The sequence below is a fragment of the Ambystoma mexicanum genome, chromosome 7q (genome assembly GCF_040938575.1).
Source record: "Ambystoma mexicanum isolate Mex_15411 chromosome 7q, UKY_AmexF1_1, whole genome shotgun sequence".
Classification (NCBI taxonomy): Eukaryota; Metazoa; Chordata; class Amphibia; order Caudata; family Ambystomatidae; genus Ambystoma; species Ambystoma mexicanum.
In genome coordinates, this window is record NC_090941.1 from 1,134,692,314 (window position 1) to 1,134,709,005 (window position 16,692).

General features: G+C 51.0%; 1 pseudogene; it reads left to right on the plus strand.

The window, feature by feature from the left end:
• The first annotated feature begins 2,236 nt into the window (after nucleotides 1-2,236).
• Nucleotides 2,237-16,692, plus strand: part of LOC138528698 (zinc finger protein 420-like) — a 41,317-nt pseudogene continuing 26,861 nt past the window's right edge.

Sequence of the window (16,692 nt, forward strand, 5' to 3'; positions counted from 1 at the left end):
GGGTTTTACGGCGGCGTAAACAGCGCCGACCCTTACCGCCTGAGTACTTTCAGCAGGTGTTAAAATCCATGGCGCTAAGGGACCATGGAGTTAATTACGCCACCGTAATTTACGGTGGCGTAATTAACGCCTTCCCCACTCCCATTATGCCCTATGGGGCAAAAATGGGAATGGGGAAGGGTAAATGGGGATTGGGGACTTACCGTCCCGCCGACCTCGGAATGGGGCGGTAAGTCCGCCTACCACCATGGCGTAAACGTAGTTTACGCCATGGTGGTAAAGTCACGGCCCAGGCGGTAACTTACCGCCTGGGTCGTAATGAGGCCCTATGTATTTTAACAATGCAGATTGCTTTAAGAAAACAAAACAGTTTTGTTAAAAAATAAATTGCTAGGGTGATTTTTTCTCTCTCCTTGCTATTGTCTAAAGTTGTTGAAGCTATGAAAGGGGTGTGTCAAGGGGAGGGGCTTCTAAAATGCAGGCGGGCTTAAGTCCGGTTTTTGCTTCAAACAAAAGTGGCAACCCTATTTCTGAGACATGTTCTCCCTCCCAGGGCTTTATAGACGACATGTTGGGCCTGTGAATCGCCCTTTATCGGATCTCCGGCTGATGAGATTAAATTAGGTTTCCTCTGAAGTCTTGAGGCTGCTTCTGGAGTAACAGCAGTCGACGGGGGGCGAGGGTTGCTCTATGGGCCTCATTACACGGAAGGCGGTAATGGTTAACGCATAGCTCTCAACCATGTGTCTCGCAAAGGCGGGTGAAATCACCCGATTTTGTTTCTGGCGGGTGAGACGCCCATTGGAATGCATGGGCGTGCAGGAGGCTTGGCGGGTGAGTCAGCCCTTTGCAAGGCGGGTGACACCCGCCAAAAGCGGGTGAGTTGAGAGCTATGGGTTAACGGTCACCGTTAATGGTAACGGTGACCGTTAACCATTACCGCCTTACGAGGTCCCTTAGCGGGTTGGTGCTTTAACGCTGTTAAAAAACAACCCGCTAAGGGACCTTGGTGCTAATTACGGCACTGCAAAATTGCGGTGCCTGATTAGCACCTTCCCCATTCCCATTATGCCCTATGGGGCAAAAATGGGAATGGGGAAGGTCAGTGGTGGAAGGGGGAATTACCGCCCCGCCAACCTTGGAATGGGGCGGTAATTCCCCTTTCCACCAAGGCAGTGCCTGTGATAATGAGCCTGCCGGCCCGGCAGGCTTGACGGACATGGAGCGGGGCTCTCGCTCCGTGATCGTGAAGCTGTCGCGGGGAGCGGGAGGTGCGCAGCAATAAAATACAGGACCACAGGTATCGATGCCTAAACCCGGACTGGCGTTTACCCACCAGTTCCGGTGATGCCTTTATTTCTACATCCGCCCGTAGTGTCACGTGACCCTGCTATTTCGGGACACGTGACACCACAGTGCCAGTATTTTACCTGCATGGACCAAGGTGCTAATAGCACCTTGGTCCTCCGCCATCCGTGTAATGAGGCCCTATATGTCCATTAGACAAACCGTAATAAAGTTTCAGAGCTGAAGTTATTTCTGCGCATGCTCCGGTGATTGTATAACCAGGACTTTTAGCTCCTGTACTGCGCAGCCTCAGTAGAGCTCTCACATCCGCAGACCACTCCCGGGGAGAGTTGTGCGCATGCTCTGGAGATTCGTACAGCAGAACCGCATCTCTGGTACTGCGCAGCCTCAGTAGAGCGCTCACATCCGCAGACCACTCCCGGGGAAAGTTGTGCGCATGCTCCGGAGATTCGTGGCTGTAGAACCGTGTCTCTGGTACTGCGCAGCCTCAGTAGAGCGCTCATATCCGCAGACCACTCCCGGGGAGAGTTGTGCGCATGCTCCGGAGATCCGTACAGCAGAACGGCGTCTCCGGTACTGGGCAGCCTCAGTAGAGCGCTCACATCGCGCATGCTCCCGAGATTCGTACTGCAGAACGGCGTCTCTGGTACTGTGCAGCCTCAGTAGAGCGCTCATATCCGCAGACCACTCCCGGGGAGAGTTGTGCGCATGCTCCGGAGATTCGTGGCTGTAGAACAGTGTCTCAGGTACTGCGCAGCCTCAGTAGAGCTATGACATCCGCAGATCACTCCGGGGAGAGTTGTGCGCATGCTCCGGAGATTCGTGGCTGTAGAACAGTGTCTCTGGTACTGCGCAGCCTCAGTAGAGCGATGACATCCGCAGATTACTCCGGGGAGAGTTGTGCGCATGCTTCAGTGATTAAGTCTCCTGTTCCATGCAGCCTCAGTGCACTCTTCGGGGAGAGGGGCTTGCTCTCTTCCAGGATTTTCAGCTCTGTCGCCAGTTGCTCTGAATCCAGCAGGAGGTAATCGCAGTGTAATCTGTCCAAGATCACTGGGGAGAAATCCACCCAAGACCACTGGGGAGAATGGCCTGTTCAGGGTTCAGATGAGGTGAGCTGTTTCCAGTACTGTTCCAACCGGACCCAAGGCGAGAGGCTCATCCTCTGTCATCTCCGACATTTTATCAAACTGCACTTCGGTTACTGGAGGGGCTGTCATTCCCAGCATGCAGAGAGCTGCTGGCTTCAGAAATGGGACTGGCGGATAGGGACCTTTATTACATGGGGATAATGCACTTATTTTTGTTGTTAAGTTTAATGAAGAAAAAACGTTCAGGAACACTGCATAGCGCTCAGGGTTCCCCATCGTGAGGGACTGACGAATCCTGTTTTTTTTCTTTTTTGCAATTCTCGAATTTGCAGTCCTACATTTAAAATGAAACGACAAAACTAGAAGTGCAAGAAAAAAACAGGACTCGGTGCCTTTCTCATGTATGGAATTGGAAAACGTGAGTGCTGTGACATTATAAATAATTAAAAATAAGGCCAGTGAGGAGAGGGATACCTTCACGAGTGGTAGATAGTGAGCTGGAAATGGTCCTCCGACTTTCTCAAAACTGCTCACCACTTGAATCTCTTTTTCAATTTGCATCCTCCTTGATGTCTATAGTTGTTTTGGGGGCTGCGAATCACCACACTCTCCCCACACTGGACACCCAACCCTGCTTTACACCCTCTTCCCCCACCCTTCCTACACTGTGAATCACCACACCGTCCTAAATGTGGTGTATCTCTTTAAGATACTGCATCAGCAGTCACGTGTGTTCCAGCCAATAAAAGCGGGTCCCTGTGGCGCATGCGCCAGTTGGAGTGGGGGACCCAATGAGAAAGACACCACTGTGTCCTCATTACTCGCTCTGGGGCCTGACCTGGACCGGGCACCACATCAAATTGGTGATGAGGCAGATGATCCCGCTCTTGCAGGCGAACCATTCCTGCCTGCGGCAGGCTTTCTACGTACGCCCACACGACCCAACAACTTCGTGGCCCCTCCTCCACCTCCCCTGCCTCTGCCACGCAGCCGTGTCAGACGCCTGGCATGTGAAGGTACTGGGGTGGAGGGGCGGTTTACCCTGCTTCGGTCCACGGAGCGGGGTAAATGTTTTTTTTGTTTGTTATTGCTTTCTTAACAAACTGAGGAATATACCGGACAGAAACACTATTTTCAACCCGTAGTCACGGATTGCTGGCCAGACACATGCGCAGGCGTGGTTCTGCCCCTTTGGCCCGGTGCTACACGCTCCACGCAGCGCCCAACATTTCCTCCTTACGGGGCAACCCCTTGTGCAACTCGTGCAGGCAGCATCCGGTGCAGGGCGACACTGCCCCTAATCCAGCGCCACGCGCTGCCAATTACATTTTGGTTTGCGGCTCCTCAGTGGAGTGCCTGTGCGCCCTTGCGAACCACCACCCAGTAGACCAACAGTGGGCAGGTTGCAGCTCATGAAGTGAGTGCTTGTGTGCCCTGGCCCCATATTGGAATTCTTTGCTGGTGCATCCCTCGCCAGGCAACAAAGGACCACCATGGCTGTGATTTATGGGGGAGGAAAATGAGGCACCGCTGGCTGCCAGAATACTGCACTCATCGGCGCAACTCGCAACTTTACAAGAGTTTGATATTTCAGGAGCCGCGTCATCGCGGGGTCCCAGATGGAACGCATGGGTATAGAGGTTGAACATGTTTTTCAAGGCCACGGGAGAAGACGACGATGACGAAACAATGAAGTCCCTTATGCTATACTCCGCCGCCCGGGTGTACACCACATCTTTGAGACTCTACAGCCCGTGGACACAACTTTTGCTGCCACCGAGGCGGCTGAGCTGGAGTACTTTGCGCCCATGGCGAATGTGGACTATGAGAGAATCCTCATGAGGACTTCTGTACAGAAAGAGGGGGAATCTCTCTATGCCTTTCACATCAGGACACATGTCAGTGGCATGTGCCTGGTGTGAAGTGGAGCATGAGGTGCCTCAACAAGTCATACAAGGCTGCCTTGCGGTAAACCTGCAGCGGCAGATACTGGCCGAGTCCGGAATCATGCTCACGCACATCTTGGAGCTGGGGCAATTCCACGAGGTAGCGGATGTCCGGGCGAAAAAGATCTGCTTGACGATGAAAGCCGTCAAGCTCGAGGACGCATGTGCAGTAGGGCGGAGGCAGTTTCAAAGAAGCAAAAGGCGCCAGCAGTGGAGTAGGAAAGAAGACAGAGGGGGAAATACATCCCTGTTACTCAGCTGCGGTTATGACCTGCACCACCCCAAAGACTGTCCAGTGAAGGGGCACATGTGCGGTCACTGTGGCATAGCAAATATTTTGCGCGCATCTGCAGAGCACCTTCACCATCAACACATTCAAGATGTCAGGCGTCCACGAGACCGGTGATGCAGAGGTCGCAGCGCAATGTAGCCCAAGTCGAACAACCAATGGCAGAAGAGGACGAGCCCGAAGAACAGGAAGAAGATGGGAAGGATGTTTTCTTCATTTCGAGCATGTTGGTGCTGCAAAGGTCAAAACGACGTCAGCCCAGGTGTGTAATTTGCATCTGCGGCTCCTCGAGTCTCGTGTTAATTGACACCAGCGCCTCTATGAGCTTCATGGCAGAGGACCACTGCTGACAGCTGGATAACATGCCACCCTTAAGCAAGACACACTTGCACATTTTTACGTTCGGCAGGAAACAGCCTCTGCCCCTGGAGGGCGCGTTCGTGGTCCGGGTTCGTCATGAAGATACATCCATCAGGGCCCATTTCTTTTGTCACCAAGGTGAACAAGGTGACTCTACTGGGGTGCGCCACTACTGAGGTGTTACACATTGTTAATTTCACATTTGGAGTATACCTTATTGGGAAACAGGTGGGAGAACCGGTGTGGTTGCACATCGACACCATGGTCCAACCTGTCACCTTGGAGCATCGCTGGGTGCCATTTCACCTAAGGGACCGCGTGGAACAAAAGCTGGACAACCTGTTCAGACTTACATTATAGAGAATGTGGAAGATCCAACCCCGTGGGTTTCACCGATTGTAATTGCAAGGAAGCCCAAACAACCAGCGCGATCTCCCGCACAGAGCGATCCGTCGGGTACGACACATCACGCCACCCTGGACGACATCCTGGCAGACCTCCAGGGCACCCGTTATTTTTCCCAGTTGGACCTCCATGATGGATACCACCAGCTGGAGCTAGATCCGGAATTGCACTATATCACTACCGTCAGCACGCACAAAGGCCTATACAGGTACAAGGGCCTGAGCTTTGGGATATCGTCAGCTGCAGAGGTTTTCCAAAACACCACCAGGGGACTCTCGCTGGCCTGAAAGGAGCAATGAACATCAGCTATGACATCATGGTCTTTGCGAAGCCTGAGCAGGAGACTCTGGAGAGCCTGGAGAGGGTCCTACAGCACATCCAACATCTAGGTCTAACCCTGTACTGGAACAAGTGTGCACTTATGCAGAGGAAGATTGGGTTCTTTGGATTAGTGTTCCAGGAGGGTGGCATCTCCCCTGACCTGTTGAAAGTGAAGGACATAAGGGAAGCCTGTGCCCCGGTCAAAGTGTTGATGGTGCGTAGCTTTCGGGGGATGACCACGCACTGTGGCAGGTTCATACGGAACCTAGCTACCCTTGCAGAGCCACTCCGGAGCCTCACAAAGAAATAATGCACACGACATAAAGGGGGGCCTTGACAGCTGAGGACATAATGGCATTTTTCGACCCAGAAAAGAGCTCAGAGATCATAGTTGGCGCCAGCCCGTTCAGTTTAGGGACTGTGCTTATGCAGCCAGGCGAAAACTGGTCGGACCGTCCAGTGGCTTTCGCCAGCCAGGCACTTTTGGTGACGGAGCACAGATACTCACAAATTGAAAGAGAAGCCGTGGCGGTGATCTGGGGCTACAGACATTACCACCAGTATATTTACGGCAAACCTGTGAAGGTCGTCGCGGACCACAAGCCCCTAATACCAATCATGACCGGCACTTCCTCCAAGCCACTGGCAAGAATCGAAAAGTGGCTGCTCACTCTACAGGATTATGATGTCAAACTCACGTTTCGCCTGGGGAACACCAACGCTGCAGACTACCTGTCGTACCACCCTAGCGGGGAGAACGAGAGTACTGAAGAGGCGGAAACGGAGGAGTACCTGAACAGTGTAGCGGATGCAATGTCCCCAACCCTCATGGCAATCGACGATATTAGAAAGGCTTCAGTCAATGAAGAGTGCTTCAGAATTCTCCAGGCCGCTGGAACAAAGGGCGAGTGGCGGAGAGTCCTCGAAAAGCTTGAGGCACGGACCACAGAGGCAAGAAAGGCGCTAGAGCAGATGTAGAGAGTGAGGGGAGAACTCACATTTATGGAAGATGGCCTTGTGCTGAAGGGCTTTAAGATGCTGGTTCCTGCCAGCCTCGTAGGAAGAGCACTGGAACTGGCGCACGTAGGTCACTAGGGTGTTGTCAAAACCCAGGCGTGGCTCCACATGAAGGTGTGGTTTCCGGGCCTCAAAGAGCGGGTGGAAGATTTTATCTGCAACTCTGTGGTGCCAGGTGCCGCTGCCGCACTGACAAGAGCCCCAGATAGAGTCAATGGAGAGGAGCTGTGTGGCATGGGGCATGATGCACATGGACTTCGAATCGACCTGCAGAGACAAGAACTTTGTGGTCCTCGTCGATCAGTGGTCAAGATACCCTGAGGTCGAGTCTGTTGACTACACATCCATGGAGGATGCAATACCGGCATTGGAGAGAGACTTTCCCATGAATGGACTCCTAATGGAAATATGCTCCGACAATGGGCCTCAATTTCAAGGCAGAGGGTTCATGGATTATCTGCGCAACCACAGTGTTGCCCACCGTAAGATCGCGCCACTGTGGCTAAGAGCAAACGGGGAGGCCGAAAGACTGATGACATTGAACAAGGTCTTCCGGATAGTCCACGGACAAGGGGAGTGCGAGAAGCATGCCCTGTACCAGTTCTTGGCAGAGTATCGGACGACTCCCCATTGCTCCACAGGGGTGGCCCCCGCTGAAGCACTATTTCAACGGTGTCCACGAGGACTTCTCCCAGACCACACACCACGGACACCAGGAATCATCAATGACGGGGCAGTATCTAATGGAAGGAGAAGAGCAAACGAGAGGGATAATGACCGGAGAAATCTGAGTAATGACCGCCTGGAGATAGGGGATCGGGTGCTGGTGTGAACAAGAAATGTGCAAGGGAAATTGTCTCTGGCTCACGAGCCAACTCCCCTCAGGGTGATAGATATGAAAGGATCGATGGTGACCCACATCGGATGGCAACACGACGGTGACCAGGAACTCCTGCTGGTTCAGAAAGATGAGAGTCAAGCCCCGAGCGACGCCAATGGGCCGAGTCTATACGGCATTGGCCGAGCCTCGACAGTGAAATAGAACGGACGAGCTAGGAAGGCCCAGCATCCAGCGACAGGCAAGACAGCGCGACCCCACCAAGGAGGAGGCTTGGCCTCGGATGAGGACGAACCCTGGAGGGGAGAAGCGCTACCCTGTACGAAAGCGCTGCAGGCAGCCCAGCTATCTGCGTGACTTTGAAGTAGACTTTCCCTGATGCCAGAGGGCACCCGTTAGTGTAGTTCATCAGTTCGTATCATTGAATTTACATATTTGTGTTTTATTCACTTGTGTTACAAGTGGTTGTGTAATGCAATAAGTGCCTATGTTCTGTTTGTTGTTTATCTGAAAATAAACCTGAAAAGGGAGGAGTGTGGTGTATCTCTTTAAGAGACTGCATCAGCAGTCACATGTGTTCCAGCCAATAAAGGCGGGTCCCTGTGGCACACCACTGTGTCTTTGTCCTCATTTCTCCCTCTGTGGCCTGACCTGGACCAGGCCCCACATCAAACTAAACACCCTCCCCACAATAGACGCACCACTCTACTAAACACCCTCTCCCCCACCATCATCACACTGTGAAACACGCCACCCTCCTACACACCCACTCACCCACCCTTGTCACACTGTTAATCACCTCACCCTTCTCCCACACACCCTGTCCACCATTGTCGCCACATTGTGAATCACCCCACTCTCCTACACACCCTCTCTTGCACCGTTCCCACACTGTGAATCACCACACCCTCCTACACACCCCACACTCCCCACACTTTAAATCACCACCCCATCCCACACTGGACACCTCACCCTACTATAACACCTGTCTCCCCCCACACTTGTCACACTGAAACACGCTGCCCTCCTACGCACTCACTCACACACCCTCCCCACATTGTGAATCAACCCACCCTCCTCCTGCACAACCTCTCCCTCTGCCATCATCACATTGTGAATCACCCATTTCCTACACATCCTCTCTCCCCACGGTCCCCAGGCTGTGAATCACCCACCCTTCTACACACCTTCTCACTCCCCATCCTCCCCAAACTGAGAATCACCCTAACCTCCTATACACCCTCACTTCATCCTCCCCACACTGAAAATCACTCTATCCTCTAATACACCCGCACTCCATCCTCCCCACGCTGAGAATCACCCTACCCTCCTATACATCCTTCCCCACGCTCCCCACACAGTGAATCGCCCCACCCTCGCATACACCGTTTCTCCCCACCCTTGCATCATTGTACATCACCCCTGCTCTCCAACACATCTTCTATTCCCACTGTCAACGGGCTGTGAATCACTCCAACTTTCCACCGCCCTCTCTCCATCCTCCCCCACACTGAGAATCACCCTAACCTCCTACACTCTCCTCACACTGAGAATCATCCTACCCTCCTATACACCCTCGCTCCCCCCACTGAATCACTCCACCTTCCTTCACACCCTCACCTGCAGCCTCCCCACACTAAATCACCCCACCCTCTTACACAGCCTCTCTAACATGGGCATCTGTGGCTCTGCCCTTGACTGGAACTCCTCTTACCTATCCAACTTCTCCTTCTCAATTGCATGTAACAGTGGCACCTCATTCAGAACCTTCTCCCAGTGGGGGTTCCCAAGGCATCTGTTGCAGGTCAACATCAGCTGAAGACAGGATTACAGTAAGACGTGGCGGATTATGCCTCTATTCGGTGGGCTGGACTAGAGGAAGTAAATTGAAGGAGGACCCTGAGGTTGCAAGCCTTGGGGGTTAGGGTGAGGAGTTTGGAGGATATTGGGGAGGTTATGAGTGGTGAGGGTTTGGCAGTGGGGAGATGGATGATTTAGAACCTAGAGGAGTTGAGCATTGGGCATTGGAATGATATGGTACTAGGTCAGGGGTGAAGGATGGGAAGGGGAGGAAGAGTTTTGCCTTTTCACCGAACAGGTGATGGGGAAAAGTTTCCAAAGAGGTTAGTTTGCCTGGAGAGGAGGTGTTTAGTGTGAAAAGAAGTAGGAGGAGAACAGATCATTAGGGATACTTCCACTGTGAGAGGGGTGGAGGAGCTGAAGTTCCATGTGATGGGAAAGGGCCAGTCTGACGGGTAGGAGGCGAGCGGGTCAAGGGTAGGACGCAGATGCCCATGTTAGGGAGCAGGTGCAGGAGGGAGCAGTGATTGACAGTGGCAGAGACAGCAGGGAGATCAAGGATGATAAGAATGTATGAGTGGTAGGCAATTGTGAGAAAGTTGGAATGTGCAAAGTCTAGTGACCTGCAGGAAGGTGGTAATGTGGTCAAACGCTATGCCCTCTAGAATTTTAGTTAAGCATTAGAGAAGGGAGACAAGTAGATAGTTCAGAGGGGTATTGGCATGGACAGGAAGTGTTTCTGGGAAAGGTAGTCTTCTAGATGTCGGTAAGGCTTCTTTATACACATTCCCAAATACAGAAATGTGATGTCACTTAAGTGTGTTTGTATGCCACCAGTTGGCCCCAGGAGCTGAAAGTAGATTCTGGTAGCCAAAGGTGTCAAGCTAGCCAAGCTCGTCCTGGGCTAGAAGCAGGAGCAAAATAGTTCCCAGTAATGTTGAACCCTGCAGTGTTTGGCCGGATAGTCCAGCTATTGTGCTTCAGCCGAACACCTCCTGAAATTCGGAATCAAAGCCAAGTCCCCTTTCTGTGATTAGCTATCTTCTCTCAGTTTGGGAGAATACTTCTAATTATAGAGGGTAGTATACTTCAGGCAGAAGCTGCAGACTCAAAGGGCTAGATTCTCTAAAAATAGCGCACACGAAAGGAGCACAGAGAATACGCTTGTTTCATTTGCTCAGATCACCTTATCTGCAAAGCGCAAAGATGGGCAGTCCAGCCCCCTTGCATAAACCAACACTAACATGTGACAGGCTCCCAGCATCCATGTTGCTGCTGGGAGCGCATTTCATTGAGAAAGGGCGCTAAAGGAGTTGTCTCAGTGAAAGGGAAACCTGCAGCTGTCACACTTCAAAAGAAAACCATGACAGGGTTAGAAAGGACCCTCCCGTGATTTGCGCCTGCCCTCTGCCTGTTTCAAAAGGCCTAGAGGGATGCCCCTAATTTCTGGGCATTTTAAACTGCATGCCATTCATGTATTCGGGGTGCACCTTAAAATGCCCAGAAATGCCCCTTTCTTGTGCAAATGCCCAAAGGGGCAAGAAGTGTATGGGCATCTGGGATGCACTCATTCAGATGCCCTTTGTGAATTGGGTTGCTACTTTTTTGAGTGCAAGTGAGGCGATGCACTAGCCACAAAAGGTTTTGAGAATGTGGCCCTAAGTGTGTTACCTGGTGGCTGCTGCAGTCAGTAGGCAATGGGAAACAGAGCATGGGCCGGGAAGCAGGTTCTCTCATTTCCTTTGCCAGCAAAGGTGCATAACAGAGGGGCTACAATTATCAAATGTAACCTTACCCCCTTTCCCTCTATCTCTTCCACCAAACATTTCTTGCTCGAGACTACTCGCTCTGCTCGGCTCACCCGACGCAACCGGCATGCATTGGTCAGAATCCACCGGACCTGGCTCCCTGGTTGTGCTGGCATATTTTACAGTATGTTCCTGCTCTTATACTGGACAAAGCTGGGGGGGCACCAGTAGTGGGGTAGGCACAGCAGCCCCATTGTTAGGAATACTCTGTTAGCGTGTCCATGGGCGGGTCCCCTCTCTTTCACACCTACTGTCCGAACTTCCTCGGCCTTACCTGCCTTACCATACACACACGGAAGGTCCTCACCGTCATATCCCAGTTTCTCCACAGGGCTGGGTGTGCAGAGTCTTGCGGGACTGGTGTCTGGCATGGCACCTGCCTCAAGATAGTGGCCCCACCAGCCACCAGTCGGGCATTGTGGAGAACATGAACCGGAAGTGTTGAGACCACTTCCGGTTCAAAGCTACAATGCACCCGCTGACTTTCCAGGAAGTGTGTAGAGGCTATACACACCATTCTTAGCTCCGCTGTGTTATGACAGTAAGTTACTTTACTATTAGGGCAATTAAGGAAAACACTAGGTTTTCATAGTTAGATTCTTTATTTTATCAATCAAGTGTTGTGTATGATTGCTAATGCAAACCATTGGGTTGGGATTCTTCAGAATCAGATACAGAAGGAAGTGTACCCACAACTTCTGCCCAGTGACAGTGTTCTTGGGTAAAGTGCTGTCTTTATACATTCCATGACCCTGCCTTCATGACTCTTCAACTATACCCGCTGGTCTGCCTTCAACAAACGTAAGACACTATGGGCCTGATTCACAGAAGCGTTTTATAATGGTGCAATCTCATGGGAAAATGTTCTCTGAATCAGGTCCTATGTGTACATTTCCCATTCTCTCTGTGATCCTGTGATTCCTTTTAGACCTCTCACCCGTACCTTTATTTACCCAGCCTGGTGCCGACTCCTACCTACTTCCACACATCAGTATGTTACCTAAGAAATCTCCCCAAGATACTGAACCACCGACCTTTACAGCCAGGCATACCGGGTCCCATTAGTGATCCCTGCTTTTCCATATCCGCAGGAATAACCAGCGTATCCCAGTAGTCTGTTCATCCTCACCAGTACTGACCCTTCCACAGATTCATGTACTAGCAGAGTGCAAATACCTTATTCTAGGTTCCTACTGGTCAGGATGGAACAGTCCGTTATTAACATAACTCTTCCATGAAAACCCTACAAACGGAAATGGCTGCATATAGGTTAGGCAATGTGACGATTGCGAACAAGGTTATGGAGCTGATTCCAGTCCCAAATTCAATGATGACTTCCCTCTCAGTTAGATTGGGGGTGGAGGACCGTCAGGCTCTGGAAGGATCAGAAGCCTTAGACACTACTGCGAAGGCCCACGTAGGCTAAGGCCCTGTTTGCGCCCCAGATCGTGCCACAGCACTCGTGATTGCGGAGAGGGCAGGAGCCCTTTCCTACCTACTCGGCACACATCAGTGTGGCAACAACCCCTCTCACCATGCTCTATCTTGAGAGCCATCCACCAGGAAGGTGAGCATGTCCGTGCACAGAAGCTACATACAGCCTTGATCTTGCTTCTGGGTTCCACTGATGCGGAATATTTCCTGCCAGCGCTACTTGATGTAATTTATTGTGGCTGCATGTTCGTAAAATGGCTGCCTGCTCCCTTACAGCACTCCGACAAGGCTGTTGACACATTGCTAGGCAACGCATTTGAACTCTGCAGAAGCCGGCCCACGTAGGCTAAGGCCCTGTTTGCGCCCCAGCTCCTTTCCTCACCTACTTGGCACACATCAGTACGGCCGAAACCCCTCCCACATACTGCAGAAGCAGCTGGGTCTCACTGCGCTCTATATTGAGAGCCATCCGCCAGGAAGGTGAGCACGTTCATGCACAGAAGCTACATACTGCCCTGATCGTTCTACTGGGTTCCACTGATGCGGAACATTTCCTGCAAGCCCTACTTGATGTAATTATTGTGGCTGCCTGTTCATAGATGGCCGCCTGCTCCCTTACAGCACTGTGACGAAGCTGTTGACACATTGCTAGGCAACACGTAGAGTATTTGAACTCTGCATATCTGCCGGCAGGTGGAAGCCGGCACGCTGCTGCGAAGGCCTGCGTCGGCTAAGGCCCTGTTTGCGCTGTTCGCACATTGGAGCACACACGGCCGGAGCCGGCTCCACCCCATCTAGGCAGCCCCATATGGTAAGCATTGTCCAACGTTCCTTCAACCCCTCCTCATTCGCAATCTGTCCTCATCGCCAGAGCAGGCTTACACTACATGCATGGACAACGACTATCACACAACCCGATGGTCATAACCTGTCACCAGCGGTACCACAACATCGCTACTTAACTCTGGAACCCTCCTGCCATATCTACGAACCCTCATCTCCAAATTTCTGTGCGACCACTCTTAATTGCTCTGGCATTAATACGCAGTATGCAACACCTGATAACATGCAATACCATGCCGCCCTACCTTCTGTTCATCTTCAGTTCCATATTTAGCCTGTGTCTTATCTGGCCATTTGTCTCTTGCATTACTCTAAACATGCTGATATCAGCTAGCTCCTTAGCACCTGCCCAGCATTGTACCCTCCATACCTAGCCTATTGGTTTGTACCAAGCCTACATTGCACCAGCCTAGTATTGCTCTTAGCCTCTTGCATTGTTTGCATTGTACCTAGCCCATTGCGTATTGCATTGTACCGAGTCTCTGGCATTGAACCTAGCATCTTGCATTGCACCAAGCCTCTTGCATTGTTTGCGTTGTACCTAGCCTCTCGCATTGCACCAATCCAATTGCATCGTACCTAGCCCTCACTAGCACCTGCCCAGCTTTGCTCCTAGCCCATTGCATTGAATCTAACCACTTGCATTGGACCTAGCCTCCTGCATTGTACCTAGCCTCTTGCATTGTTTGTATTGTACAGATCCCATTGCATCGTACCTAGCCCTCACTAGCACCTGCCTAGCATTGCTCCTAGCCCATTACACTGTACCTAGCCTTTGTACTCACACTCTTCCGCGCCATGTCTACCTTACGGAGAGTAAAGATCACCATGGCAACTATCCTACCGTTGCTTCACACCATAGCACCTACTAAATCCCTACCAGCCCTGGAGACCTACCCATGCCTAGATACTCTGCATCCAGCCACTGTCACGATTGTATATCCCTTCTGCCCTGCAGAATGGATCACCCGCTTTGCCACCCCACCCACACCTCTGATTCCATGCCCCCTCAGCCAGAGAAATGCTAGACTAGGTTCTCACCTCCACTGTAGACTGATGACTCACAGTGTACCTGCCTCACATGGCTCCAACAGGTTCCGCTTATCTCCAACCCCTACACCTCCATCTGTGCCTACCTGTGCACATAGTGATGCCAGCTCCACCATGCACCACAATCCACCTCAAAGAGTCCCAGTCATTGATATCTCATCCATCAAGGGAGCTCTTATTAATGCACGCTCTTTGGTCGCTCACGCACCTGACATTGCGGACCTTATTACTTCCAACCAACTTGACTTTCTCACTGTTATTGAAACTTGGTTACATCCGGCCGCAGGTCCCAGTTTATCATTAGCGATTCCTGACATCTACACAATCATTCGATCCGACAGAGACACTGGGAAAGGTGGCGGGGTGGGCTTTATAGTCAAATCCCACCTGAACCTTAGAGAATTCTCGAACTTTGGCCTACCCGCAGCAGAACTCCTCTCAGTTAAACTCCCACTGACTGACACCTGCACTATCCTGCTTCACCTCATCTATCGACCCCCTGGAGCCAGATCCTCTTTTGAGGAAGACATCACCCACCTTTTAACCCTAAATAACAAGCCAGGCTCACAAATCATTTTACTGGGCGACCTCAATCTAGGTCTCCATGACCCTAATGACTCTAGCACCTCTATGCTGGGCGACACTATCGCACAACTGGGTTTCACTCAACGTATCAATGAGCCTACCCATTCCAAAGGTAGAACTCTGGACTGGCTGGCAGACTCTAATTGCAGCGTTACAATGCTCAATAATACACCATGTGCCTGGTCAGACCACCATTGCATCACCTTTACCATACCTAAAGGTACTCGCAACAATATGCCTGCTGTCATCGCACCACAATCCTTGTCCAGGAACCAACGCAACATAACTTTAGAGGACCTCTTACCCTTACTACAGCCTATCACCGACCTTCCTACTAACTTAGATTCAGAGCCATCCTCCTTGGTTGGCCTCTACAATGTTACCTTAGAACAAGCCCTTAACCAAATTTCACCAAGAAAAGCTGAACCGGCCACCCATTTAAATCAATGGTTCTCTGCTGAACTAAAAGCGCTACGCAATATTAAAAGAACATCTGAAGCTAACTGGAGAAAAGGCCCCTCTTCTCCCAACAAGGAAAGGTTCTCCAGCGCTGCAGTCACCTACAAAGCAGCCATTACCAAAACCAAAAATGAGATCTATAATACCAGAATTCAGAATGCTAAATCTGGTACTAAAGAACTCTTCTCTGTCTCAAGAGAACTGGAGTCTCCTGCATCGCCTCCTGAACACTGTATTAAGGACAAGGCCTGGTGTGCTAACATCCAGCAAACCTTATCAGACAAAATAGCCCTTCTTCAATCCAAAATCAAAAGCAAAAAAAAAGCCTCACTCCCAATGCCCACTCATGCAATGCGTCCATCCCTCAAATGCCTTCATGCCCTCCATTCTACTTCTCTCCTGTAACTGCAGAAGAAGTGGCAAATATAATCTCAAGCCTCAAACCATCTAACTGCCAGGGAGACTCTTGCCCAGCTTCATTTATCAAGGATGGTGCAAAAGAATTGGAACCCTTCATCACAGCCTTGATTAAAATCTCCTTCAAGAATTGATCAGTCCCTAACAACCTTAAAGAAGCATGGGTCATGCCTCTACTCAAAAAACCTAACCTAGATCCCAACACACCATCAATGTACAGACCCATTACGACAGTCCCATTCCTCCTGAAGAAACTAGATAGAGTGGATTATCTCCAAATTCAACAACACTTGTAGGACAACAATCTTCTATTCTTACGACAGTCCGGTTTCAGACCTAGGCATGGGACTGAAACAGCCCTCTTGGACCTAAAAATCCAAATGGATGAAGCCAAAGACAAGGGCAACCTTGCCATTCTGCTCTTGTTGGATTTATCCGTAGCTTTTGACTTGATCGACCATCAAATCCTGACTAAACACCTTTCCACTGTTGCAGCATTCTCCCCTAACGCCACTAACTGGATCCAATCCTTCCTTTCAAATAGGACAACTAGGGTCTGTGCACCCACAGCGGCTGCTGAACCAGTAACTATCCAGTGCGGAGTCCCCCAAGGATCCTGCGTTTCACCAACGCTTATATCTTTACCACGCTCCTCTTTGATCGTCCTGATTATCTGGATGTCACCTACACAAACTATGCAGATTATACCCAGGTCCTCGTA